Source organism: Loxodonta africana, chromosome X, assembly GCF_030014295.1.
Source record: "Loxodonta africana isolate mLoxAfr1 chromosome X, mLoxAfr1.hap2, whole genome shotgun sequence".
NCBI lineage: Eukaryota > Metazoa > Chordata > Mammalia > Proboscidea > Elephantidae > Loxodonta > Loxodonta africana.
Genome location: NC_087369.1, coordinates 133,117,700 through 133,144,334, shown reverse-complemented (window position 1 = coordinate 133,144,334; position 26,635 = coordinate 133,117,700).

Here is a 26,635-nt window from a genome sequence, read left to right as displayed (position 1 = left end):
TTCAAAATCCTTTTTGCTCTCACTAAAAATATTAAAATAATGTCTTTGGAGAGAGCAATGTGATTTAATAAGCTCAAGATTTTTAATCTTAGTCTAATCCTTCATGATACAGCAGTTGGAAGTTCTGATTCTAAATTCAGTACTTTCAAGTCTTGATATTATTGGCTGTCAATCCAAAAAAAAAAAAAAGACACCTCAGAAAGACATTTGGCCAGATCCATAAATGGACCAATCTTTTTGGCCCACTTTTTAAATTTTTTATTGTACTTTAGATGAAGGATTACAGAACAAACTAGCCTCTCATTAAACAATTAGTATACATATTGTTTTGTGACATTGGTTGCCAACCCCACAACATGTTGACACTCTTCCCTTCTCGACCTTGGGTTCCCTATTACCAGCTTTCCTGTCCACTCCTGCCTTCTAGTCCTTGTCCCCTGGGCTGGTGCACCCCTTTAGTCTTGTTTTGTTTTATGGGCCTGTCTAATCTTTGGCTGAAGGGTGAACCTCAGGACTGACTTCATTACTGAGCTAAAAGAGTGTCTCGGGGTATACTCTCGGGGTTTCTCCAGTCTCTGTCAGACCAGTAACTCTGGTCTTTTTGTGTGTGTGTGTGTGAGTTAGAATTTTCTTCCATATTTTTCTCCAGCTCTGTCTGGGACCTTCTATTGTGATCCCTGTCAAAGCAGTTGCTGGTGGTAGCCAGGTACCATCTAGTTGTGCTGGACTCAGTCTGGTGGAGGCTGTATTACTTGTGGTCCATTAGTCTTTTGGACTAATCTTTGCATTGTGTCTTTGGTTTTCTTCATTCTCCCTGGCTCCAGATGGGATGAGACCAGTGGAGTATCTTAGATGACCACTCACAAGCTTTTAAGATCCCAGACACTACTCACCAAAGTAGAATGTAGATCATTTTCTTTATAAACTGGTTATGCCAATTGAGCTAGATGTTCCCCAAGACCGTGGTCCTCACAGCCCTCAGTCTGGCCTATTTCTTATCAGTTTCTTAATTAGATTGTTGCTGTTTTGACTTTGTAATGTGGCTGACAAAGAGCTCATTCTAGAAGTAGAAACGCTTTGGCTCTGTCATTTTCTTGTTCTTCTGTGCTTATGTTTCAGCTCTCCTCATTCACTTGTTTCTTTACAGAAAAATATTTAAACAACTTGCTCATTTTGTGAGCAAATATAACCCATAATTCCACATAACCAAGAGCATACAAAGTGCAATACATTTCAATATGTAGAGAGTATATATTATCATCAAAGTTGTGTGTCAAATGGGCTGTGCCATGCTTCTCAGTGGTTTAGCAGTTATGATGTAGTTTGGCAGTTGTATGATGATGGCATCACCTCCATGATGGGATCTACTGTGAGTAGCCAATCAGTTGAAAGGGACTTTCCTTGGGGATATGGCCTGCATCCAATATAGGCAGACTTTCTGGCAAGGCCTGTGGGCTTTTGCTTGCTCTGGATCCTGCAGCTGGCTCCTGTTCGTCTAACCTCCAGTTCTTGGGACATGAGTTAGCAGCTTACATGCAGTCTTGCTGGCTGATCTTGGGATTTGTCGGTCTTCACAGCCTGTGAGCCAGAGCCCTGCTCTGTAACCTGCCGAACTTAGGTTCACTAGCCCCTGTGTCTACGTGAAACAGGAGAAGCCTCCAGTCTGACCCACGGACTTTGAACGTTACAGCCTCTACAACTGTGTGAGCCATTTCCTTGATATAAATTTCTCTCTATATATACTTATATGCTTTACTGGTTTTGCTTCCCTAGAGAACCCAGCCTAACACAGTATATAAACAAGTGAGGATGACATCATCAATCCCTATTTGTTCTGAAACTTCCATCCTGCCCTCAGGATCCTCCCCGTAGCATTCACGCTTTGCAACTTCCTGATTAACTGAGAAAGAGTTCCAGTGTCTTTTTTTTAATATTGAAAAATTTTTAATTTCTTTCTTATTTTCCAAACAAATCATACATATAAATAGAAGTTTTGATTTGTTTTCCACATCCTAATATTGCACATTCTACTTTGGAGTCTATTAATCTATTGGTCACCTGTTTTTGTCTCTCTCTCGCTTTAATCCTCTGTTATGATATAGCCATCAGACCACTTCCATCAAATGCTGTTGCCGTGATGTTGGAATTTTTGCTTTAATCCATTGGGTGTCTGGTGTTGGTAGCTTTGTTATTGCTTTATTCATTTTACAGCCCTTGCAGCAATCTTAGTGCAGGAACACACACTCAGGTGCAAAACCTCTGTGCAGAATTTCACAATAGCTATATCCCAGTTCCTCCAATTCCCTTCTGAGCGCTATACCTAGGGCCTCCTCATAACCTGTCTCATAACCACAGGAGAAATCATACCAGTTGGGAGGGAGACATGGACCAGGGAGGGCTTCTCAGGAAAGCCTGCATCTGAGACGGGCCTTGAAAATGGGCAGAATTTTCAAGGAGATGGAGAGTAAGGGCATCCCAGGAAGAAGCAACAATATGAAAAAAGTCATAAACAGCAGAGTGGTTACATTCATGGGCTTTGGAAACAAACACACCTTTGGGTTTAGATCATGGGCCTCACCCCTCACCCCTGTCACTCTCAACTCCCTCCTGTCCCTACCTCTCTCATGTCCACCCCTTCAATCATTATCTTTGCGGATGGCACCTGGGAATCTGTAGTTTTTCAATTCAGGCTTGGGAAACACCAGTGTATATCATGGCCATGACCAGGGTATTTTTACCCCATCTTGGCACTCCCTGCAATATTGCATGGTGGTTCCCTATTGCCAACTATGTTAAATCCAAGAACCTCAGTCCAGCCTCCAACCACCCTCATTTTGGTCTGCGAAGATGCTTTCTTGAATCCTTCGACCACTACAGATTTCCTCACTCTATCATTCTTTAACATATAACATTCCCTCCTCCTGCCCCCACTACCTCCATGTCACTCTCTTCAAGGCTCATCTTAGAATTCATTGCCTCCAAGTGATATTTCCTGTATTCCTCTACCAACTCTGCTTACTTTATGATCCCACGCCACCTCAAACTGTTGTAATCTGTGCCACAGTCAATCCTCACATAATTTCGATCAGTTGAACATTCCCATGAATGAAGAAAAAAGGTCAAATTTGAAAAAAAAATGGAATTTGTAATACTTTTTTAGTGCATATAGCCACCCAAACCAGTGACTCACAAAGTATTAGCAAATAGCAGCCTGGCCAGGTCAGCATTATTGAGAATTTCATGAAACTGTAATTAGTACAATAGACTGTAATTAGTACAACTATAATTAGTATAACAATTAGATACATGTGATATAGATATATTGAGCTAATGTTGTTGTTAGTTGCCACTGAGTCGATTCCTACTCACAGTGACCCCTTCTGTTTCAGAGTAGAACTGTGCTCCATAGGGTTTTCAAGGATGTGACCTTTCAGAAGCAGATCACCTGGCCTTTCTTCTGAGACTCCTCTGGGTGGGCTCAAACCACCAATCTTTCAGTTAGTAGTCAAGCACTTAACTGTTAGTACCACGTAGGGACTCCTGAAGTAGCACGTTATTATTGTTAGTTGCTGAGGAGTCTGTTCCAACTCATGGCTACCCCCCAGGTGTGCAGGGTAGGACTACTCCATAGGGTTTTCAAGGATGTGACCTTTCAGAAGCAGATCACCAGGACTTTCTTCTGAGGTGCCTCTGAACTGGTTTGAACTGCCAACCTCTTGATTAGCAGCCAAGCATTTAACTGTTTATGCCACTCAGGGTCTCCATCAAGTACATTAAGCACTCATATGTGGAAGACAGATGCCTGGTTCCAAGCCCACTGTCCTGCCCTTGCCTTTCTTCAGCCTCAAGAGAAGCATAGACTTGCAATGCTCCCCATTTTCCTCCACTTAGTTGATCACACTAGAAAATTCTTTTCTCATCTGCATACACACACACAAACACACACACACTTTCTTCTTCTCTCCTATATCTCTTCTCTAGTATAGCTCTTGATCTGTTACATCAGAAAAAGTTCTCCATCATCTGCTCACACAGCCCCAAGTAGCCATTCCTCTATTAAAAAAGTAGCAGAGTATGTGAATGGTGCTTTTGATAACACCAGTATCAGAACCAGTGCCATTAACCTCTAGAGCCCCTTAAATGGAAGGGGACAGCATTTATTAAGCACCTACTTACCATGTACCAAGCACTGTGATAGGTATTATGCAAACAATTTTATTAAGTCCTCACTATAATCCTGAAACATAGGTATTGCTACCATCATTTTCCAGATGAGGAAACTGAAGCTCAAAGAATGTAAGTCACACAGCTAGAAAGTAGCAGACTCATATCATCTGACCACAAAGTCCTTCCATTACCAACTCTGCTCCACTGTCTGTGAAGGTCCCTTCAGACTGTACAAGTCTTCACCAATCTCCTCTTTGGGCCTCAAAATAAATCTCTTTTTACTCTAGCACTAGCTTCCAAAACACATCAAACACATCCACATTCATATCTTTCAAAGACTAAAATGTATTCCTGCCTACCATATTTTTCACTACCAATAGTTAGCATTTCAAATATATTCTGGGTTAAATAGGTTTTTATGAACTGCCTTTAGAAGGAAGGCCCCATTTATACCTTCTTTATACAAAAAAAAAAAAATGCAGGCCAAGTTCCCAAAATGGATTTAAATATCAACTTCTGGAATTTGAACAATTTAAGAATGTATACTCATGAGTGAGCTTTTTAAAGTGTGTCTATTGAGTATCTCCAATTTGACTGCTTTCTCCTTGAGTACACTACTGTTAATGTTGCCATTGGCTGACATGTTTTCTTCACATTGCTTGGTACTTTCCATCCAATTCCTCCTTTGACTCTGTTACTGCTACCCCAACCCTAAGCCCCATACCTCAGTGGGTGAGCGGAACCACTACTATTCTAGAACAGCTTTTATTTAGAGCTCCCCATAAAAGGTTCCCTGAAAAAAGTGACTCCAAGGTCAGGTAGAGCAATGCAGAAGGCATCTTTCCTCATTAGTGATCCATTTCTATGTCCACTTCTGTCAGCTTTTGAGCAGATAAGCATTGCTTTGGAAAATAGCTCTAATTCTTGCTCTTACATTACTGAGGCAAAAGATAGAGAAGAAAAGCAGTGAATGCTGAGTTGAGAAGATGTACCATATCAGTCAGGGTTCCAGAAGGAAACAAAATTTCACCCAGTAAATTTAAAAAGATTCTAATAAAAGTAACAAAGGAAAGTATGAGAGCTTAGCAACAGCTGGACTCCATTACTACCTCTAGATGTGGAGGAACAAAAGGAGGAAATAATGAGAACTGGAACTTTGAAGGGGGGAGCTACCTGGCAGGTGATGGAGTCATGACAAGGAAATGGCACCAAAGCGGAGAGGAAACAGAGAAGAAATATCCTGAGCTCTCTCTTGCCATCCAGTCTTCTGCAGGAGCCTCACATTGGCTGAAGTCAACTGGAAGCCAGCCAGCAAAAGAGCCTGGGTCATATGTTCTTCTGGAGTTAGCCTCTCAGGGCTCAGAGCAGGGCAGAGAAAAACAGAGAATGGACTTGAGGTATACGTATTGAGGTGGCAAACAGAGAATAACCAGGACATTTGGGTTCTAGTCCTAGGCCTATTACTAACTGTGGGGACTTGGGCCATAACAGTTAACCTATTCTGATTTTTTACCTGTTTGGGAATTTGTACATAGTAAGCTCTGTCCTGTTGATGTACTGCTGCAACTGTTTTTGAATGATCTTCAGCAAAATTTTACTTGTGTGTGATACTGATATTGTTCTATAATTTTTGCCTGCTGTTGGATCACCTTTCTTTGGAATGGGTACAAATATGGATCTCTTCCAATCAGTTGGACTGGAAACTGTCTTCCAAATTTCTTGACATAGACAAGTGAGCAGCAGTACATTGACGGAGAACTTCCAGAAGTTCAAGCCAGATTCAGAAGAGGACTTGGAATGAGGGATATCATTGCTGATGTCAGATGGATCTTGGCTGAAAGCAGAGAACACCAGAAAGATGTTTACTTGTGTTTTTATTGACTATGCAAAAGGTATTCGACTGTGTGGATCATAATAAATTATGGATAACACTGCAAAGAGTGGGAATTCCACAAGAAAAGGTTTAAACACAGAAGAAAACATTCTTTGATGGTTACGAGGGTGGGGAGGGAGGGGAGGTATTCACTATCTAGATAGTAGACAAGAATTATTTTAGGTGAAGGAAAGGTAAACACACAGGGGAAGTCAGCACAACTGAACTAAACCAAAAGCTAAGAAGTTTCCCGAATACAACCAAACACTTTGAAGGACAGAGTAGCAGGGGCGGGGGTCTGGGGACCATGGTTTCAGGGGACATCTAGGTCAATTGGTGTAACAAAAGTGTATAAAAAGAAAACGTTCTGCATCCCACTTTGGTGAGTGGTGTCTGGGGTCTAAAAAGCTAGCAAGTGGCCATCTAAGATGCATCGATTGTTCTCAACCCACCGGGAGCAAAGAAGAATGAAGAACGCTAAAGACACAAGGAAAATAAGAGCCCAAGAGACAGAAAGGGCCACATAAACCAGAGGCTCCATCAACCTGAGACTGGAAGAACTAGATGGTACCCAGCTACCACAAATGACTGCCCTGATAGGGAACACAATACAGAATCCCTGATGGAGCAGGAGAAAAGTGGGATGCAGAACTCAAATTCTAGTAAAAAGACCAGACTTAATGGTCTGACTGAGACTGGAGGGACCTCAGAGGACATGGCCCCCGGACTCTCTGTTAGCCCAAAACTAAAACCATTCCTGAAGCTAACTCTTCAGACAAAGATTAAACTGGACTATAAGACATAAAGTGATACTGGTGAGGAGTATGCTTCTTAGCTCAAGTAGACACCTGAGACTATGTGGGCAGCTTCTGTCTACACAGGAGATGAGAAGGCAGAGGGGGACAGGAGCTGGTTGAATGGACACAGGAAATACAGGGTGGGGAGGAGGAGTGTGTTGTCACATTATAGGGAAAGCAACTAGGATCACATAACAATGTGTGTTTAAGTTTTTGTATGAGAAACTGACTTGAATTGTAAACCTTAACTTAAAGCACAATAGAAAAAAGAATGGGAATTCCAGAACACATAATTGTGCTCATGAGGAACCTGTACATAGACCAAGTGGCAGTCGTTTGAACAGAACAAGGAGATACTGCGTGGTTTAAAGTCAGGAAAAGTATGCATCAGGGTTGTATCCTTTCACCATACTTATTCAGTCTATATGCTGAGCAAATAATCTGAGAAGCTGGACTGTATGAAGAATGTAGCATCAGCATTGCAGGAAGACTCATCAGCAACCTGTGATATACAGATGACACAACCTTGCTTGCAGGAAGTGAAGACGACTTGAAGCAGTTAATGATGAAGATCTGTGGTATGATGAATTACTCAGTATGGACTTTGTTGCCGTGGTCTTGTAACTCCCACCCAGGAGATTGGGCGGGGCTGTGCAAATAAGATAATTGTGGCCCACCAAGGGGATTGGCCAGTTTGGGCCTTAAAAGAGAGCCAATTCCAGAGCAAAAGGAAGAGCTCACCACCACCAAGGAAGGAGAGACCAGCAGAAGATGGTGCAGTGGGCTTCCCGGCCCACAGAGCAAGAAAGCTAAATGCCCTTGGGCAGAGACTGAGGGCCAGGGAGAACCCTACACTTGACCCACAAAGTTGGGACTTGCCAGCCTCTAAAGCTGCTGAACCATTTCCTTTATATTGTTCATGAGTTCTGGGAGACATTGCAAGCCAATTAGGGAACCCAAAGACAGGAGGGAGAGTACTGAGGGGAGAAGGAGTAGTTGATGTTAAGAGATGATGGAGTGATACAGCAGCTTGGAAAAGCTGGACATTTGGGACATCTTTAACCTCCACCTCATGGGAACCAACTTTGTGCCGATCCTTATAAAAGAAATTACTTGCTTAAGATCAAAGACTACAACCTTCAGTATAGATTGAACCTCAACATAAAGAGAACAAAAATCCTCAAAACTGGACCAATAAGCAACATTATGATAAATGGAGAAAAGATTGAAGTTGTCAAGGGTTTCACTTTACTTGGATCCACAATCAACGCCCATGGGAGCAGTGGTCAGGAAATCAAATGACATGTTGCATTGGGCAAATCTGCTGCAAAAGACCTTTTTAAAGTGTTCAGAAGCAAAGATGTGACTTTGAGGAATAAGGTGCACCTGACCCAAGCCATAAGATTTTCAATCGCCTCATATGCATGCGAAAGCTGGACAATGAATACGGAAAACCAAAGAAGAATTGATGGCTTTACATTATGGTACTTGCGAAGAATATTGAATATACCATGGACTGCCAGAAGAATGAACAAATCTGTCTTGGAAGAAGTACAGCCAGAATGCTCCTTAGAAGCAAGGATGAGAAGACTTCGTCTCACATACTTTTGGGCATGTTATCAGGAGGGACCAGTCCCTGGAGAAGGACATCGTGCTTGGTAAAATAGAGGGTCAGCGAAAAAGAGGAAGACCCTTGACAAGGTGGATTGACACAGTGTCTGCAACAATGGGCTAGAGCATAACAACGATTGTGAGGATGGCGCAGGACCAGACAGAATTTAGTTCTGTTGTATGTAGTGTCGCTATGGCGGGAACCGACTCGACGGCACCTAACAGCAACAACGACAAGCTCTGTCCTGTTCCCTGACAGGGGCTCTGTGAGACTCAAATAAAATAATGAATGACAGGTTCCTTTTTACCTCACAAAGTGCTGTTAAACATATAAAAGTAATGTTTCTTCCATGCTTTCCTTTGCCCTCTCCTCTTCCTGGTAAGATCTGAAAACAATATGGTGTAGTGGAAAAAACTAAACTAGTATGTAGGAGACCCATGATGTCAAGCAAATGACTTTCCCCTCTTGTAAAAAATAAACGTTCTTATCAATGCTCCTTCCAATTCCAAAAGTTTTTCAGGCTGAAGAGTATGTCAGCAGGGTGTACACACATGCACACACATACACACACCCTCTGGTCTTTCCTTTTCTTCTGTTTCAAGTCACACAAATATGTTTGTTCAAGCCTAGTTATGTGTTTTTGCTTTTTTGAAACCAATATTGCCATCCATTACAGCAGGAATCAGGGCATTAACTATTACTTTGTCTTTTACATTATACCATGAGAGAGACCTTACCTGGGATAATCATCTAAGGCAGTATTGCCCATAATGTATACCTCCAGAATACTAGCAGGTGTTACAGGGAGGAAACAGGCACCTTTACTGCAGGACTTCTCACAGCCGTCAATATACTAATGTACATTGTACATCTCTGAGAGGGTGGTAAAGTACACAGTGGTTTTTTGCCAGGCTCATTTGAATGTAGAAGCCTCCCACTACCCTGCCCATAGCATCTCAAGTATGTGGGGATAATCTGAATTGCTGAACCAAGTCCTATATCCAAATAGCCTCTCTGTGCATTTGTACTTCAATCCAAAATATATTATGTTTACATACTAAAATATATATTTTAGCCCATAACATAAGCGTTATCCCTCAGTTCCCACCCTGGTGGCCCCTACAGTTTGTGGTACTTCCAGATGGATTTTTTTTTTTGTATGCGGGTATAAGAAAGCATCAGTTCTTACCCAGATCAGAAAAAAAAACACTCCGGAATGCCTTTAAGCCAAGGTAGACACTTGGTACTTACTAATAACAGTAATTCACATTTGCAGAGCAGTTTACAGTTGCAGAGAGTGTTCACATGCACCATCTCATCTCTCACACAATTAGGTATGACCATCCCCATTTTACAGATGAAAAACACCAAGATTACGTATCTCTTCTAAAGTTACTCAGCAGAGACAGGACTCAAACACAGGCCTAGACATTGCAATTCCAGTATGTACTTAATGCTCAAGGCTGAAAGCAGAAAGATTCCTTCAGCTTTGTAATGACCCAGACTCATTGGGCACTTGATGCTAAGCATTCTACCACCAAACAGGAGACAAGGGTGAGAATCTCTTTTTGTTCCTGATTAACCTCCAGGGAGGGAAGGATGACCAGAATATTTTTTATATAAGTTACCTTAAACTGCTTGTTTTTCAAATTCCAAAAGTTAACTGCACTCGTTACAGAAAGGTTAGAAACTGTAAATAAGCAAAAATTTAAAAAATTAAAATACTGATAAACACTCATAACTACCTATCCAGAAATGACTGTTGTTGACACTTTGGTGTATGATGTTCCAGACCGTTTTCTATACATATTCAATTCTATGACTCATTTTCTTCCCTGTTTTAGTATTTCTGGAATTTTGATGTGTCTTTCAATTGATGTGCACAAGTGATGTGGTAATACTCCCTTCACAAATATGGTTATCATATTGGTGATGTGTCTTAAAATCATGACATCTAAGATGTATATATTTCAAAATTACGCCAGAATCGCTGTTTTGAAACCTGCTTTTATTACCCCAAATATTTCCTGGCATCATTCTGTGCCAGTAGATATAGTTCTACAATAACATATTTAGTGTGTGCAAAACAGCCCACTGACTACATGTATTGTATTTTTTAAACGAACATCTATTGCTGGCCAATTTCTCAACTACAAACAGCACTATGCAACATATATTAATTGTGAAAATGAGGTCCTACTAAGTGTCAGACATAATATTGAGTGCTAGAGAGTAATGAACAAAATATACATAGACCCAACTATCCAGGAGTTGATAGTCTAGTGGGGACAGCAGGCATTAAACAAGTAAACACATGATTAAATATTTATAGAGATTTATAGAATGTTAAGCATTATGAAGTATAAGAACTATCTTTTTTGGATTAGGCAATCAGGAGAGGCCAATCTAGGGAAGTGGCACTTAAGCTGAGATTTGACAGATGAGAAAGGTCAAGAGTGAGGGGAAGGCTGCCCTAAACTAGACTCCCACCAATACAGTATGAAATACCACTCTCTTGCCAACATGAACTAGTCTTATTTTTCTTTGCCAGCCTACTAAGGGGAAAACCCACCATTACTGTTCTAATTAAAACCCAGTGAAAAAAATTAGCATTTAAAAAATTGTTTGTCGGGTTGAACATTTATTTTTACCTCATGCTGTTTCCTCTTCACTGGAAGAGCTATCAATGGCACCTTGTTTTCAGCTGTGACCAACCTAATTGTGTGTACTACACACAACCATGGCATAAACCTAGGATGGTTCTCAAAGTCTGGTCCCTCTGGGGACCTTAGAGTATATCAGCATTACCTGGGAACCTGTTAGAAATGCAAATTCTCAGGCCCCACCCCAGAAGAACTGAATCAGAAATTCTGAGAGTGGAGCCCAGCAAACTGTGTTTTAACAAGCCCTCTAGAGGATTAGGATGTATAATAAAGTTTGAGAACCACTGGACTGAAAAAAAAACATTAATGGATATTTGTGGATGGGATGTAGATCATCTGACCAATTGCTCCACCAAAGACAAATCAAAGTACACGCACCTCAGTTGCTGGGAAAAGGCTCGAGAAGACAGTTCATCCATCCATTTCTTCAACAAATATCTGCGGAGCACTAACTATGCATCAGACACTGTGCCAGGCACTGGAGATTCAATAAGGATATAAGATAAGGGTCCCTGCCCTCACAAAACTATTTGTCTAATGGAGCAATTCCTTGTCAAAGTGGGTTAGATAACCAATGGACATTCTAGCATTCACTTTTCTGGAATTCTTGAAGAGCAGGAGAAATGGAGCAATGATAATATAAGTACATTCTGGTCAGGATAGGGGAGAAAAAAGTGGAAGGAGAGAAGTGGACAGAGATAGCCCATCCAACTTGGTCCTACTGAGTCTCCTCCACAGACTGCTCCAGAACAGTCGTAGATTCTAGTTGGAGGAAATGCTAAAGTTCTCCACAGTTCCCGTTATCCGTGTTATTTCTCTAAATTCAATGCATCTTTTTCCTTTTGCTAGGAAGAGTAGCCATGGCTTCCTTGCATTCCTGAAGTGTGCACTAAGGATCTGCAGTTCTATGTTGATGTGATACATAAAATAGAGTCACCTTGACTTTGCATAAAGTAGAGTCACCTTGAGTTTGCATTTATTTGGCTTATGTAAGCTCTAACCTTTTACTGCAGTGCAACAGAAATGCCAGACCCATTTTGTCTAGGCATGTAAGCAAACACTCTGATTCTAAATAATATATCAGGGGCCCTGGTGGCTGTGAGAGCATAACAACCTGTGGGGGCTCAGAAATTAACCTACTGATCCAAGCCCTGGTGTGGAAGGAAGTGCCAAGATCTAGCTCAGCTCCTTTACCCAGGGCAACGGCTCATTGTCGCAGTTCTGGAAAGAGCTCCAAGAATTTCCTCTCTACTGGCTATAAGACAGTTAAGTCACCCAGAAAAGTCTAGTGGTTCATTGCCCCACCAAGTCCCACAGCCTTGAACAAACTCTTTTTAATGTTCTCTTCCATTCCAGAAGGAATAATGAATGCAAAAGACAGAGGAAAAGAGGCTGCCTCTAGCTTTCTCTCCCTTAGAGCAGGATTTCTCAACCTCAGAACTCTTGACATTTAGAGTCAAATTATTCTTTGCTGGGCAGGCAAGCGGGGAGGGGGGAGCTGTCCTGTGCATTGTGAGATGTTTAAGCAGCATCCCTGGCCTTCACCCACTAGATGCCACTTGTAACCTCCCTCAGTTGCGACAACCCAAACTATCTCCAGACATTGCCAAATGTCCCCTGTGGGAGGGGGACAAAATCATCTCCATTTGAAAACTGCTGCCCTGGAAATAGGAGCAATTAGAGATCCTGGGAATTGATCCTTGGGGAACTATACAGGCTATATTTTCAAAGCTTGATGGATCAAATCAGTCTAAATATTGAGGACCTCACTCCAGGGTTGACAGAAATAATTTGGGTAGTTAAATTCATCCCACTGTCAACTGCCTCCATTGACTTTAAACAACCTAATGTTATCAGAGCAATATTCTCACTCACTAAAAAAAAAATTCCTGATGGCCAACAAATGAATTTGGGGTTCAAACGCAAGTTATTGTGAGTACTCCTAACAAATGCATGGAGCTTCATATTTTCCATATCTCTCAGTTCATTTTGTGTTCGGTTTAACATTCATTGGTTGTGTTCTATGTGTCAGGGGTTTTTATTCTTTATACCATGTATATTACTTTCCTGTGGCTGCTGTAACAAATTATTACAAACTTGGTGCCTTAAGACAACACAAATTTATTCTCTCACAATTCTGGAGGCTAGGAATCTGAAATCACTTTGGAGTCAAAATCAAGGTGTCAGCAGAGCTGTGCTTCCTCCAGGAGCTCTAGGGGAAAAATCTGTTCCTTGCCTCTTCCAGCTTCTGGTGGCTACCAGCATCCTTTGACTTGTGTCCACATCACTCCAATCTTTGCCTTTGTGATCACACTGCCTCCTCCTCTTCGGTGTGTCGTCAAATTTCCCTCTGCTTCTGTCTTTAAGGACACTTGTGATTATATTTAGGGTCCACCCAGATAATCCAGGATCATCTTCCCATCACAAAATCTTTAACTTGATCACATCTGCAAAGACTTTTTTTTTTTTGCCATATAAAATAACATTCACATGATCCAGGGATTAGGATACAGATACCATTTGGAGGCCATTACTGGCCTTCCGAATCACCCTTTTGAAGCAGGTAGAGAAAATATTATTTCCATTTTACAGATGAGGCAACACTGGTACAAAGAAGTTAAATGATGTTGGTACAGATGGGGTAAGAATCCAGGGCTCCTGACTCCTCTTTTGAGTTTACCGTGGTCCTGAAGGATGGAGACCTATTCCCTTTTCTTCGAGGAAACATATTCAAAGGTACTGTGAGGTTAGTATAGTCATGAGGGATTAGGAAGTAGAGTTTCTAGGCTAGGGAAGATTCTGGGAAGCCTCATATCATGCTTGGGGGCTCAGGGGTGGGAAAACACATAGAATTCCCCAAGATATTGGAAGAGCAGAAGGGAAATGAAATGAACCCTAATCTAAAATGAGAAGATGGCAAACTGTAGCTTTTTACCATTCATTGAGCCTGTGACAGCGCACTGTTTCACCTGCTATTCAGCATTCCACCTGCTATATAGTGGGCATATTTATGTACAATTTTATAAAGCACTTTCGCGAAACAGTCTCTATTGGATGCTTATAGCACCTCTGTTTGGAAGGACCATCATTATCATAATTCCCATTTTATAAGTGAGGAAACCAAGGTTTGGGGAGTTAAGTGACTTTCTCAAATTGGAATAAAATTCAAGACTCCTTCCTCTTATCCTACTTCTCTCTTCTAAATGCTATCTCTCATTTAAGAATGACATATCCAGATGCCTCACAAAGTTATGACCCATAGCTATTGAGATGTCAGTATAGATGTTAAATCTCACTTTCAAAAGACTCAAACACCCTTCAGGTACTTTTCATGTAATTTGGATACTGAACATGTGGCAGTAAGTTCCTTGAGTAAGTGGTTTGAATGATCAAATTTAAACTCTTTAAGTGTGCTTATGCTAGGCTAAGACAAAAATTATGGATTTCTGGGAATTTAAATTTTTAAAGAATATTATACTTTGCTAGTCTCTCTTACTTTAAGTGACATATTCAGATATACCTAAAAGTCAGGCACATAAAATCATTTAAAGACTATTGTTTCTGTTAGTTGCTGTCGAGTCAACTCCAATTCATGACAACCCCATGTGTGCACAGTAGAACTGATCCATAGGGTTTTCAGATTCCTTTCAGAAGCAGATCATCAGGCCTGTCTTACAAGGTACCTCTGAGTGGATTTGAACTGCTAACCTTTCAGCTAGTAGTCAGGGGCTTAACCATTTGTGCCACTCAGGGACTCCTCAGTCTATTTTTCATCTTAGTTATTGTGGGTTTCTTCTGTAGAAGTCCAATTGGAATATTTTCATATATTCCATGTCCCTACTTAACAGGTTCCACCTTTATTCTAGCTTCAAATATATATAGTTATAATAACTGCTATAATATCTTCTATCAATTCTATCATCTGTGTCATTTCTAGGTGGTTTGAACTGATTGACTTTTCTCATTATGAATTTATAGGTCATTAGTATGAGGGTTCCACCACTCATCTGTCAGTTTGTCATACTGTGCTGGCTTGCATGTTGCTGTAATCCTGGAGCCTATGCCACTGATATTTTAAAAACCAGCAGGTCATACATGGTGGAGAGGTTTCAGTGGAGCATCCAGACTAAGACAGACTAGGAAGAAGGGCCTGGCAATCTACTTCTAAAAAATAGTGGCCAGTGAAAACCTTATGACTAGCAGTGGAACATTGTCTGATATACTGTCAGAAGATGAACCCCTCAGGTTGGAAGGCACTAAAAATATGAATGGGGAAGAGTTGCCTCCTTAAAGTACAGTTGGCCTTAATGATGTACACAGAGTCAAGCTTTTGGGACCTCCATTTGCTGATGTGGCACGACTCAAAATGAGAAGAAACAGCTGCAAATATCCATTAATAATTGGAATGTGGAATGTATGAAGTATGAATCTAGGAAACTCGGTAGTCAAAAATGAATTGGAATGCATAAAAATTGATATGCTAGTCATTAGTGAGCTGAAATGGACTGGTACTGACCATTTTGAACTGGATAATCACATGGTCTACTGAGTGGCACAAATGCCGGAAATGACAAATTGAAAGGAATGGTGTCACATTCATTGTCAAAAAGAACATTTCGAGATCTCTCCTGAAGTACAACACTGTCAGTGATAGGATAATATCCATTTGTCTACAAGGAAGACCAGTTAATACAACTATTATTCAAATTTACGCAGCAAACATTAATGCCAAAAATGAAGAAATTGAAGATTGTTACCAATTTCTGAAGTCTGAAGTTGATCAAACGTGCAATCAAGATGCGTTGATAATTACTGGTGATTGGAAGCAAAGAAGAAGGATTGAGGGTCAGTATGAGTCGGACTCGAGGGCAACAGGCTTTTTGTGTTTTGTTTTGTTTTTCAGACCAGAGAAGAAGACAGAAGAAGAATTGATACGTTCAAATTGTGACTTTGGTGAAGAATACTGACTGTACCACGGACTGCCCAGAAGAATGAACAAACCAGCCTTGGGGGAAGTACAGCCAGGATGTTCCTCAGAAGCCAAGATGGCAAGACTTGTTTTGCTTACTTTGGTCACGTCATCAGGCAAGATCAATTGCTAGAAAAGGACATCATGTTTGATAAAGTAGAGGGTCAGTGAAAAAGAGCTGCAACAATGGGCTCAACATACCAACGATCAGGAAGATGGAGCAGGATCGGGCAAAGTTTGGTTCTGTTATATACATACGGTCACCATGAGTCGGAATCAACTCCACAGCAACTAACAACAACAGGGCCAAAGAGTTTCCAAGGCTAACTGAGGGACCTCAGGGGGTCAGAAATCCTAAATGTCTAGGTCAAGAACTCTGAGAAAGGACAGGAGGGAGGACACACTAGCCAGATGGCAGGGGATCAGTCTGTTTGGGGTTCCTGTGGAGGGAACAACTTGATTCCTGGATGCTACTAAATGGCTGAAAGGGGGCAGGGGACGCTTGCTGACTGGAGCTACTCTGGCTTTCACATTGTTTCCAGTGGAGTGCCAGGAGCCAACAGCATGACCTGGAACTCCATGGGGTCTGAAGGTGTGGGCGGACCAGCCCCACCACATACAAGTGGCAGGATCTTGGACTGGTCATCTACATCCTCAGAGACTCTGTGTTCCTACATGTAACATGGGAAAATGGTACATGAAAAGTGAGGTGTTGGGGAATTCATTGAGGTAATGTTTGCAGAACATCTAGATAGTGTCTGGCACAATCCTTTCAATATGGCTGCCTGAGGCTGAGGAGTTTTGTCTTGGAGATCTACCAAGAAGGAATAGCCAGACTTTAGGCTTTAAAAGCCCTCCTACTTATGACAGTTTGAGAATTGGTGGATAAACCTTGCGATAACTCCTCTCTCCTGGCTGCCGACTTTCAGCTCAAATGTCACTGTTCATTGAGGTTTCCACTAAAAAGGCCCAGGGGAAATGAAGAGAAATTAAAAATCTGAATTAGTCTAATGGGATTATCTACTTGCAACTCTGATTTGGAAAAAAAAAAGAAAATGCCCAAGGGGGAGAATAAAGACTGATTAAAGGAATACTGGAAAGATTAAAAAACAACAACAACGAGACGAAGGATCAGTAATTGGAACATATGGCTTTCTTGATAGAAACAATGCCAGAGATCACATGATAGAATTTTGCAAGACCAACGACTCATTCAATGGAAATACCTTTTTTCAACAACATAAACGGCGAACATACATGTGGACCTTGCCAGATGGAACACACAGAAATCAAATTGACTATATCTGTGGAAAGAGACAATGGAAAAGCTCAATATCATCAGTCAGAACAAGGCCAGGGGCCGACTGTGGAACAGACATGACCAATTGCTCATGTGCAAGTTCAAGTTGAAGCTGAAGAAAAAATTAGAGCAAGTCCACGAGAGACAAAAGATGACCTTGAGTATATCCTACCTGGATTTGGAGACCATCTCAAGAATAGATTTGACACATTGAACACTAATGACCAAAGACCAGACGAGTTGTAGTATGCCACCAAGGACATCATATATGAAGAAAGCAAAAGGTCATTAGAAAGACTGGAAAGGAAAAAAAAAATGGTTGTCAGAAGAGACTTTGAAACTTGCTCTTAAATGTAGAGTAGCTAAAGCAAATGGAAGAAATGATGAAGTCAAAGAGCTGAACAGAAGATTTCAAAGGGCAGCTTGAAAAGACAAAGTATTATAATGAAATGTGCAAAGATCTGGAGTTAGAAAACCAAAAAGGAAGAACATGCTCGGCATTTCTCAAGGTTAAAGAACTGAAGAAAAAATTGAAGCTCAAGTTGTAATACTGAGGTATTTTACAGGAAAAATATTGAATGACGCAGGAAGCATCAAAAGAAAATGGAAGGAATACACAGAGTCACTGTACCAAAAATAATTGGTTGACATTCAACAATTTCAGGAGGTAGCATATGATCAAGAACCTATGTATTGAAGCAAGAATTCCAAGCTGCACTGAAGGCATTGGCAACAACAACAACAAAAGTCTCTAAGAATTGATGTAATACCAAGTGAGATATTTCAACAAAGGAATACGATGCTGGAAGTGCTTACTTATCTGTACAAAGAAATTTGGGAGACAGCTATGTGGCCAACTGACTGCAAGAGATACATATTTGTGCTCATTGCAAAGAAAGGTGATCCGAGAGAATGCAAAAATAATCGAACAATACCATTAATATCACACACAAGTAAAATTTTGCTGAAGATCATTCAAAAGCAGTTGCAGCAGCAGTACATCGACAGAGCACTGCAAGAAATTCAAGCCAGATTCAGAAGAGGACGTGGCATGAGGGATAATCATCGCTGATGTCAGGTGGATCCTGGCTGAAAGCAGAGAATACCAGAAAGACGTTTACCTGTGTTTTATTGACTATGCAAAGGCATTCGACTGTGTGGATCATAACAAATTATGGATAACATTGCAAAGAATGGGAATTCTGGGACGCTGAATTGTGCTCATGCAGAACCTGTACATAGACCAAGAGGCAGTCATTTGAACAGAACAAGGGGCTACTGTATGATTTAAAATCTGGAAAGGTGTGCGTCAGGATTGTATCCTTTCACCATACTCGTTCAATCTGTTTGCTGAGCAAATAATCCAGAAAGTCAGACTATATGAAGAGGAAGGGAGCATCAGGATTGGAGGAAGACTCAGTAACAACCTGTAAAATGCAAATAACACAATCTTGCTTGCTGAAAGCGAAGAGGACTGGAAACACTTACTGATGAAGATCAAAGACTACAGCTTTCGGTATGGATTACACCTCAACATAAAGAAAACAAAAATCCTCACAACTGGACCAATGAGCAACATCATAATAAATGGAGAAAAGATTTACGTCAAGCATTTCATTTTACTTGGATTCACAATCAACACCCATGGAAGCAGTAGTCAAGAAATCAAATGACATATTGCATTGGGCAAATCTGCTACAAAAGACCTCTTTAAAGTATTCAAAAGCAAAGGTGTCACTTTGAGGACTAAGGTGCACCTGATGCAAGCCATGGTATTTCCAGTCCCCTCATATGTGTGCCAAAGCTGGATAATGAATAAGGAAAATGAAGAAGAATTGATACCTTTGAATTATGGTGTCGGTGAAGAATATTGAATATACCATGGACTGCCAGAAGAATGAATAAATCTGCCTTGGAGGAAGTACAGCCAAAATGCTCCTTAGAACCAAGGGTGGCGAGTCTTTGTCTTACATACTTTGGACAGGTTATTAGGAGGGACCAGTCCCTGGAGAAGGATATCATGCTTGGTAAAGTAGAGGGTCAGAGAAAAATATGAAGACCCTCAAAGAGATGGATTGATACAGTGGCTATAACAATGGGCTCAAACATAGCAACAATTGTGAGGATGTTCGGGACCAGGTAGTGTTTTGTTTTGTTGTACATAGGGTTGCTGTGAATCAGAACAGACTCGAAGGCACCTAACAACATTACAAGGCTTATTTCCCTGCTTCTTTGGAAGCCTCATGGTTTATGTATTAGATGCCAGACATAGTGAATCTTACCTTGATGGGTGCTAGACATTTTTGTTTTCCTATAAATATTCTTGATTTTTGTTTTAGAATGTAGTTAATTGGGAAAGTTTGATCCTTTCAAGTCTTTGTTAGGCAGGATCAGATCAGTGTTTGGTCTAGGGCTAATTGTGTCTCACTATTAAGGCAAAGGAGCTGTGGTGGCGAAGTGGTTAAGAGCCCAGGCTGCTAACCAAGAGGTCTGCAGTTGGAATCTACCAGCTTCTCCTTGGAAACCCTATGGGGCAGTTCTACTCTGTCCTACAGGGTCACTATGAGTCAGAATCTACTCGACGGCATACAACAACGTTAAGGCAAAGGAGCCCAGGTGGCATAGGGTTTAAGGGCTTAGGCTACTAACCAAAAGGTCGGCAGTTTGAATCTACCAGCTACTCTTTGGAAACCCTATGGGGCATTTCTACCCTGTCCTATAAGGTCACTATGAGTTGGAATCGAATTGATGGGAATGGGTTTGGTGTTTTTGTGTTTGTTTTGTTTTCAGTATTAAAGCAAAATCGTCTGAGTCCTCAACCCAAAGCACTGTTAATGATGAGGCTTTCCACTCTGGCTGGTGAGAACAGGAATTATTCCCAGCCCTGTGTGATTGGGGGGGACTGTTCTATCTAGTCCTTTTGGATAGTTCTTTCCCCCGTCCTTGAGCTGCTTCCTCACTTACATGTGTTTATCAGTACTCTCCGAATATTCAAGGATGTCCTTCTGCAAATCTTCAGAGTTTTTTTTCTGTGACACTCTCCTCTCTGGCACTCTGCCTTGTGAAGTCTGTCTTTGCCTCTCCAGACTCTCAGTTCCGTCTTCTCAACTTACAGTGTCTACCAGGCTCCGCCTGAGTTTCCCCTCCCTGCACCATGGACTGGACACTCTGTAGTCACTAATCTGGGGTAATCATAGGGCTCACCTCATATTTTTCCTGTGTCTCAGGTATCACCATCATTCCTTGACTGACACCCAATGTGTTGAAAATCATTGTTTCATATATTTTGTCCAGGTGTTTCTGTTGTTTTAGGGAGAATGTTAAATATAGTTCCTGTTACTCCATCTTGGTCACAAGATGAAGTCTCTGGGTTTTGAGTTTTGTCAAAAGCTTTTTCAGAATTTATTAAGAAAATAAAAATATATAATTTGGTGTCTTTCAAAATAATCCCTATTACCAATTACAGTTTAACTAAAGTTTGGTCTCATCCTCAGACTGTAATTATAATGCTGCTTTCTACTTTACCGTAAGTCTTTTTTTTTTTTTTTAATTAAGTTCCTCCCTGGCTAGGATGTGGCTTCAAGGTTTCTGTTTGGCTTATCAACAAAATAACCATGGATTATTTTTCTCAAGTAGAAAAAGCTTTTATTCTTCCCCAGTTTCTCTATAAGCTTTCAGGGAAAGGACATCTGAGATGAGAAAAGAGTAGGCAAGACCGTTTCTCCTTTTTAGTTCCTTAGCTCTTGCTTTCCTGCCTCTTCTCAGCAGAGAAGCTATCAAGCAGCAGTGTGCTGCCACTGAAAGTATATAGTCCTATAACTTTTTATTTTTATTTGTTTATCAGAAATAAAAATAGGTAGGTTTTAATTCTAGTCCTAAAAAGATAGTAACATTCCTTCTCCCAACAGGCATTTCCAAAGGTAATTAATGACTTAGTGTAAACTTAAAATGTACAAATGATACATTTCCTTAGCAAATCCCTAACTACCTGCAACATCCACAGAGTGCCTTCTGCCATGGATAAACTATTTTTCCAAGCTAAGAGACACAAATCCAAGTGCACAGCAAATCAAAGAACCCACATATGAAGCACTTTTTAGATAGAGATTTTCCATTGTTACCTCACAGATACAGTGGTACATTGCAGTGAACAATGTCCATGCTGTAGGTCAACCTTAAAAGTGAGACCATCTAGGCTTGGCCTTGTGCTAGGGACTGTGAGAACTCAAGAGAAATGTAAGCCACAGTTCTTGCATTAAGAGGTTTACAATCCATTTGAGGAGATGAGATACCTAAATGAAGCATTTCTGTGATATAAGAATAATGAGTTCATATCCAAAAAAGTGATTATAGGCAGTATGAAGTATGGTGCATTGTAGTAGACAGGAAGGATTCATGGAAGGAAACCTTAAAGGTTGGATAGATTTTACATAAGCATACGTAAGCGGCAAGGTAGAGAAAATAAGGCTCACAAAGTCAGAGAGGTAAGAATGAACCTGACAGGGTTGCAGGTCAGAATGGGTGGAGCAGAAATGAGGGTGGAGAAATAAAGCCAAGTTATATCATAGATGGTCTTAAAGGCAGAGAGTATGGAAAAGATGATCGGCTTATAATACTTCTCATATGCCCCAATACAGGGACTGGGATCTAGCAGGAAGAGCTAAGGCTAAGACCAGAGAAGGTCAATGGTTAGGAGTAGTGATAGAGAAGAAGCCAAGTGAAGGAGACTGAAAGAGGGCCAGTTCGTGAGATGATAGGGAGGGCCCATGGCCTTGAGGAGGTAAGCCAAAGAGAAGGAGCAGAAAGCCATTAGCACTAAAAAAAAAAAAAGAATCCCAAAAAGAGTTGGAGAAGGGTGGTAAGTTTTCTCTGGCATCTTAAGACTGAGGGTAATAGGTATATGTACAGAAGAGGCAACTGAAGATTTGGTTTCAGATAGAGGAAGAGAATAAAAGGAAAAATAAAACATTCTTGCCTCTTGGAGCAACTGAGGGCAATCCATTAGTGATAGCAATGTCACCGGGTCCAATGTAGCACCTTCTATTTTTCCTTGAAATATTCAGCATCCTTTATCTTCCCTTCCCATAGATCCTACATTTAAAGGCTGTCAAAGCACTAGAGAAACTTGATTGCAACACTGTCATTTCATGGGTACCACTAAGAAGGCTTATACCAAAGCCCTTGCACAAGACAATTTTCAGATAACATATGCACTTGTCATAGCTGCAGTGAGCATCTGTCAGCCTCATCACAGGCTGCACAAAGAGAATTAGTTTCTAATCCTTAACACTCCAGCTTCCCCCATGCTGCTCCTCCTGAGTGGATTGAGACATGCAAATTAAGCTTGTTTATTCAATTTGCATTTGAGTAATCACCCCACTGTCCATAAAGTGACAGGTAAAACAAAACAAAACAAAATTCCAAACTGGCCAGCTTACCACCTGAGACCATCAAGAATGAGAGAGATTCAAGCTATAAAATGCTTTTTTTTGGCAATAAAGGGATCCACATTCATAAAGCATGTTGATTTCTTTCTCACTACAGAGCTATATGCAATATAATCTGTAAAAAAAAAAAATAGATCAGAGGTTTCTGTCACTTTCAAGGCACTGGTCTGGAAACTAGCATAGAAAACCTCAGCAAGATATCCTAAATCCTCTTCACCAACTGAGGCAACCAGCTGTAAGTGAAAAATTAAAGAGATGGGATCTTCAAGGTCACCAAAGAGGCTATGTCCACCATCTTATACCCAGGGTTGCCAGTAGTGGCTTTAAGAGTGTGGACTCCAGCATTTGACTGCCCAAATTCAAATCTCAGCTCTGCTACTATTAGCTGTGTGACCTTGAGCAAGTTACTTCAGCTCTCTGAGCTTCTGTCTTCTCCTCTGTAAAATAGAGATAACACAATTTAGTTCATGTTGTTGTTGTTAGGTACCATGGGGTTAGTTTTGACCCATAGCGACCCTGTGTACAACAGAATGAAACACTACCCAATCCTGCACCATCCTCACAATCATTGTTATGTTTGAGCCCATTGTTGCAGCTAATGTGTCAATCCATCTCATCGAGGGTCTTCCTCTTTTTCACTGACTAAGCATGATGTCCCTCTCTAGGGACTGGTCCCTCCTGATAACATGTCCAAAGTACATGACACGGTCTCACCATCCTCGCTTCCAAGGAGCACTCTGGTTGTATTTCTTCCAAGACAGACTTGTTCCTTCTTCTGGCAATCTGTGGTATATTTAATATTCTTCACCAACACCATAATTCAAAGTATCAGTTCTTCTTCGGACTCCCCTATTCATTGTCCAGCTTTTATATGTATATGAGGCAATTGAAAATATCATGGCTTGGGTCAGGCACACCTTAGTCCTCAAGTGACATCCTCACTTTTTGAACACTTTACAGCACTTTTTTGCGGCAGATTTGCCCAGTGCAATGGGTCTTTCGATTTCTTGACTGCTGCTTCCATGGGTGTTGATTGTGGATTCAAGTAAAATGAAATCCTTGACAACTTCAGTCCTTTCTCTGTTTATCGTAATGTTGCTTATTGGTCCAGTTCTGAGGATTTTGGTTTTCTTTATGTTGAGGTGTAATCCATACTGAAGGCTGTAGTCTTTGATTATCAGTCTAAGTGTTTCAAGTCCTCTTCACTTTCAGCAAGCAAGGTTGTGTCATCTGTGTATTGCAGGTTGTTAATTAGTCTTCCACCAATCCCGATACCACATTCTCCTTCATATAGTCCAGGTTCTCGGAATATTTGCTCGGCATACAGATTTAATAAGTATAGTGAAAGGATGCAACCCTGATGCACACCTTCTTGATTTTAAACCATGTAGTGTCCCCTTGCTACAGGTTCCGCACAATTCAATGTGTCTTTCTTCAATCCTGATGCTACCTTCCTCTTCATATAGTCCAGGTTCTTGGATTATTTGCTCAGCATACAGATTGAATAAGTATGGTGAAAGGTTACAATCTTGATGCACACCTTTCTGGATTTTAAACTATGCAGCATCCCCTTGTTCTGTTCAAACGACTGCCTTTTGGTCTATGTACAGGTTCCGCATGAGCACAATTCAATGTCCCAGGATTCCCATTCTTTGCAATGTTATCTATAATTTGTTATCATCCACACAGTCGAATGCCTTTGCAGAGTCAATAAAACACAGGTACACAATCTTTCTGGTATTCTATGCTTTCAGCCAAGATCCATCTGACATCAATGATGATATCCCTCGTTCCACGTCCTCTTCTGAATCCAGTTGAATTTATGGCAGTAGCCTATCGATGTACTACTGCTGTAATCGCTTTTGAATAATCTTCAGCAAAATATTACTTGTGTGTGATATTAATGATATTATTTGATAATTTCTGCACTCTGTTAGATCGCCTCTCTTTGGAATGAGCACAAATATGTATCTACTGCAGTCAGTTGGCCAGGTAGCTGTCTTCCAAATTTCTTGGCATATAGCACAGCCTGTACAAGGCAGGGCCATGGAGCTCCATAGACACATCCAAACTCCCTGAGGGACCGAATTGCTGGGCTGAGGGCTATGGGGACCATGGTATCAGGGAATATCTAGCTCAATTGGCATAGCATAGTTTATAAAGAAAATGTTCTACCTTCTACTTTGGTGAGTAGTGTCTGGGATCTTAAAAGACTGTGAGCGGCCATCTAGGACACTCCACTGGTCTCACCCCTTTGGGAGCAAGGAAGAATGAAGAAAACTAAAGACACAAGGAAAAGATTAATCCAAAGGATTAATGGACCACATCTACCACAGCCTCCACCAGACCGAGTCTAGTACAATAAAATGGTGCCTGGCTACCACCACTGACTGCTCTGACAGGGATCACAATAGAGGGTCCCAGACAGAGCTGGGGAAAAATGTAGAACAAAATTCTAACTCAAAAAGAAAGACCAGACTTGCTGGCCTGACAGAGACTGGAGAAACCCTGAGAGTATGGACCCCAGTTACACTTTCAGCTCAGTAATGAGGCCACTCCTGAGGTTCACCCTTCAGCCAAAGATTGAACAGGCCCATGGAACAAAACAAGACTACAGGGGCATACCACCCCTGGGGCGGGGACTGCAAAGTAGGAGGGAACAGGAAAGCTGGTAATAGGGAACCCAGGGTAGAGAAGGGAGAGTGTTGACATGTTGTGCAGCTGTTAACCAATGTCATACAACAATGTGTGTACTGTTCGATGAAAAATTAGTTTGTTCTGTAAACCTTCATCTAAAATTCAATAAAAATAAAATTCTTGGCATAGACAAGCTTCCAGTGCTGCATCCATTTGTTGAAACATCTCAGTTGGTATTACATCAATTCCTAGAGCCCTTTTTTTTTTTTCTCAACGCCTTCAGTGCAACTTGAACTTCTTGCTTCAGTACATAGGTTCTTGATCACATGCTACCTCCTGAAATGGTTGAAGGTGGACCAATAGTTTTTGATACAGTGACTGTATTCCTTCAATTTTCTTTTGATGCTTCCTGTGTCATTCAATATTTTTCTTGTAAAATACTTCAGTATTGCAACCTGAGGCTTGAATTTTTTCTTCAGTTCTTTCACCTTGAGAGATGCTGAGAGTATTCTTAACTTTTGGTTTTCTAACTCCAGATCTTTGCACATTTCATTATAATATTTTACTTTTTCTTCTCGAGCCACCCTTTGAAATCTTCTGTTCAGCTCTTTTACTTCATCATTTGTTGCATTTGCTTTAGCTACTCTACGTTCAAGGGCAAGTTTCAGAGTCTCTTCTGACATCGATTTTGGTCATCAGTTTCATGGGTATTAGCAGGTAACTATAATTCTAATGCTTATAATTGTTAAAAACCTTTCTATATACAAAATACATTCACTTATACCTTTGTACCCGATGTAGTCAGGCTACCAGTGTCCTTCCCATACCTCCTTACCCTTACCATTTCACATGCTACCCCAACTTTCTACTGTAAGCACTCGTATTTGTTTCCCAAGGATTTTCTCTGGATGTCAAAACCTGCTTTTCCCACTTTTGTGGTAGGTTCAATGTGCTAAGGAAGTAACGGCTCCTGGGAGCAGCCCTCAACCAAAGGCTGATAGGAGTTGATGTATAGATACTTCAACTCCCTCACCCTTCAGGTACGGTAGCTCTGAGGTAGATGTCTTATGCTGCCTCCCAGACTTACCCTCATAGGCTTAAGCCCCAGCTTGTTAATGCCCCTTGTAGGCTTAAGCCCCAGCTTGATAATGCTGCCTTTGTTAGCTGCCC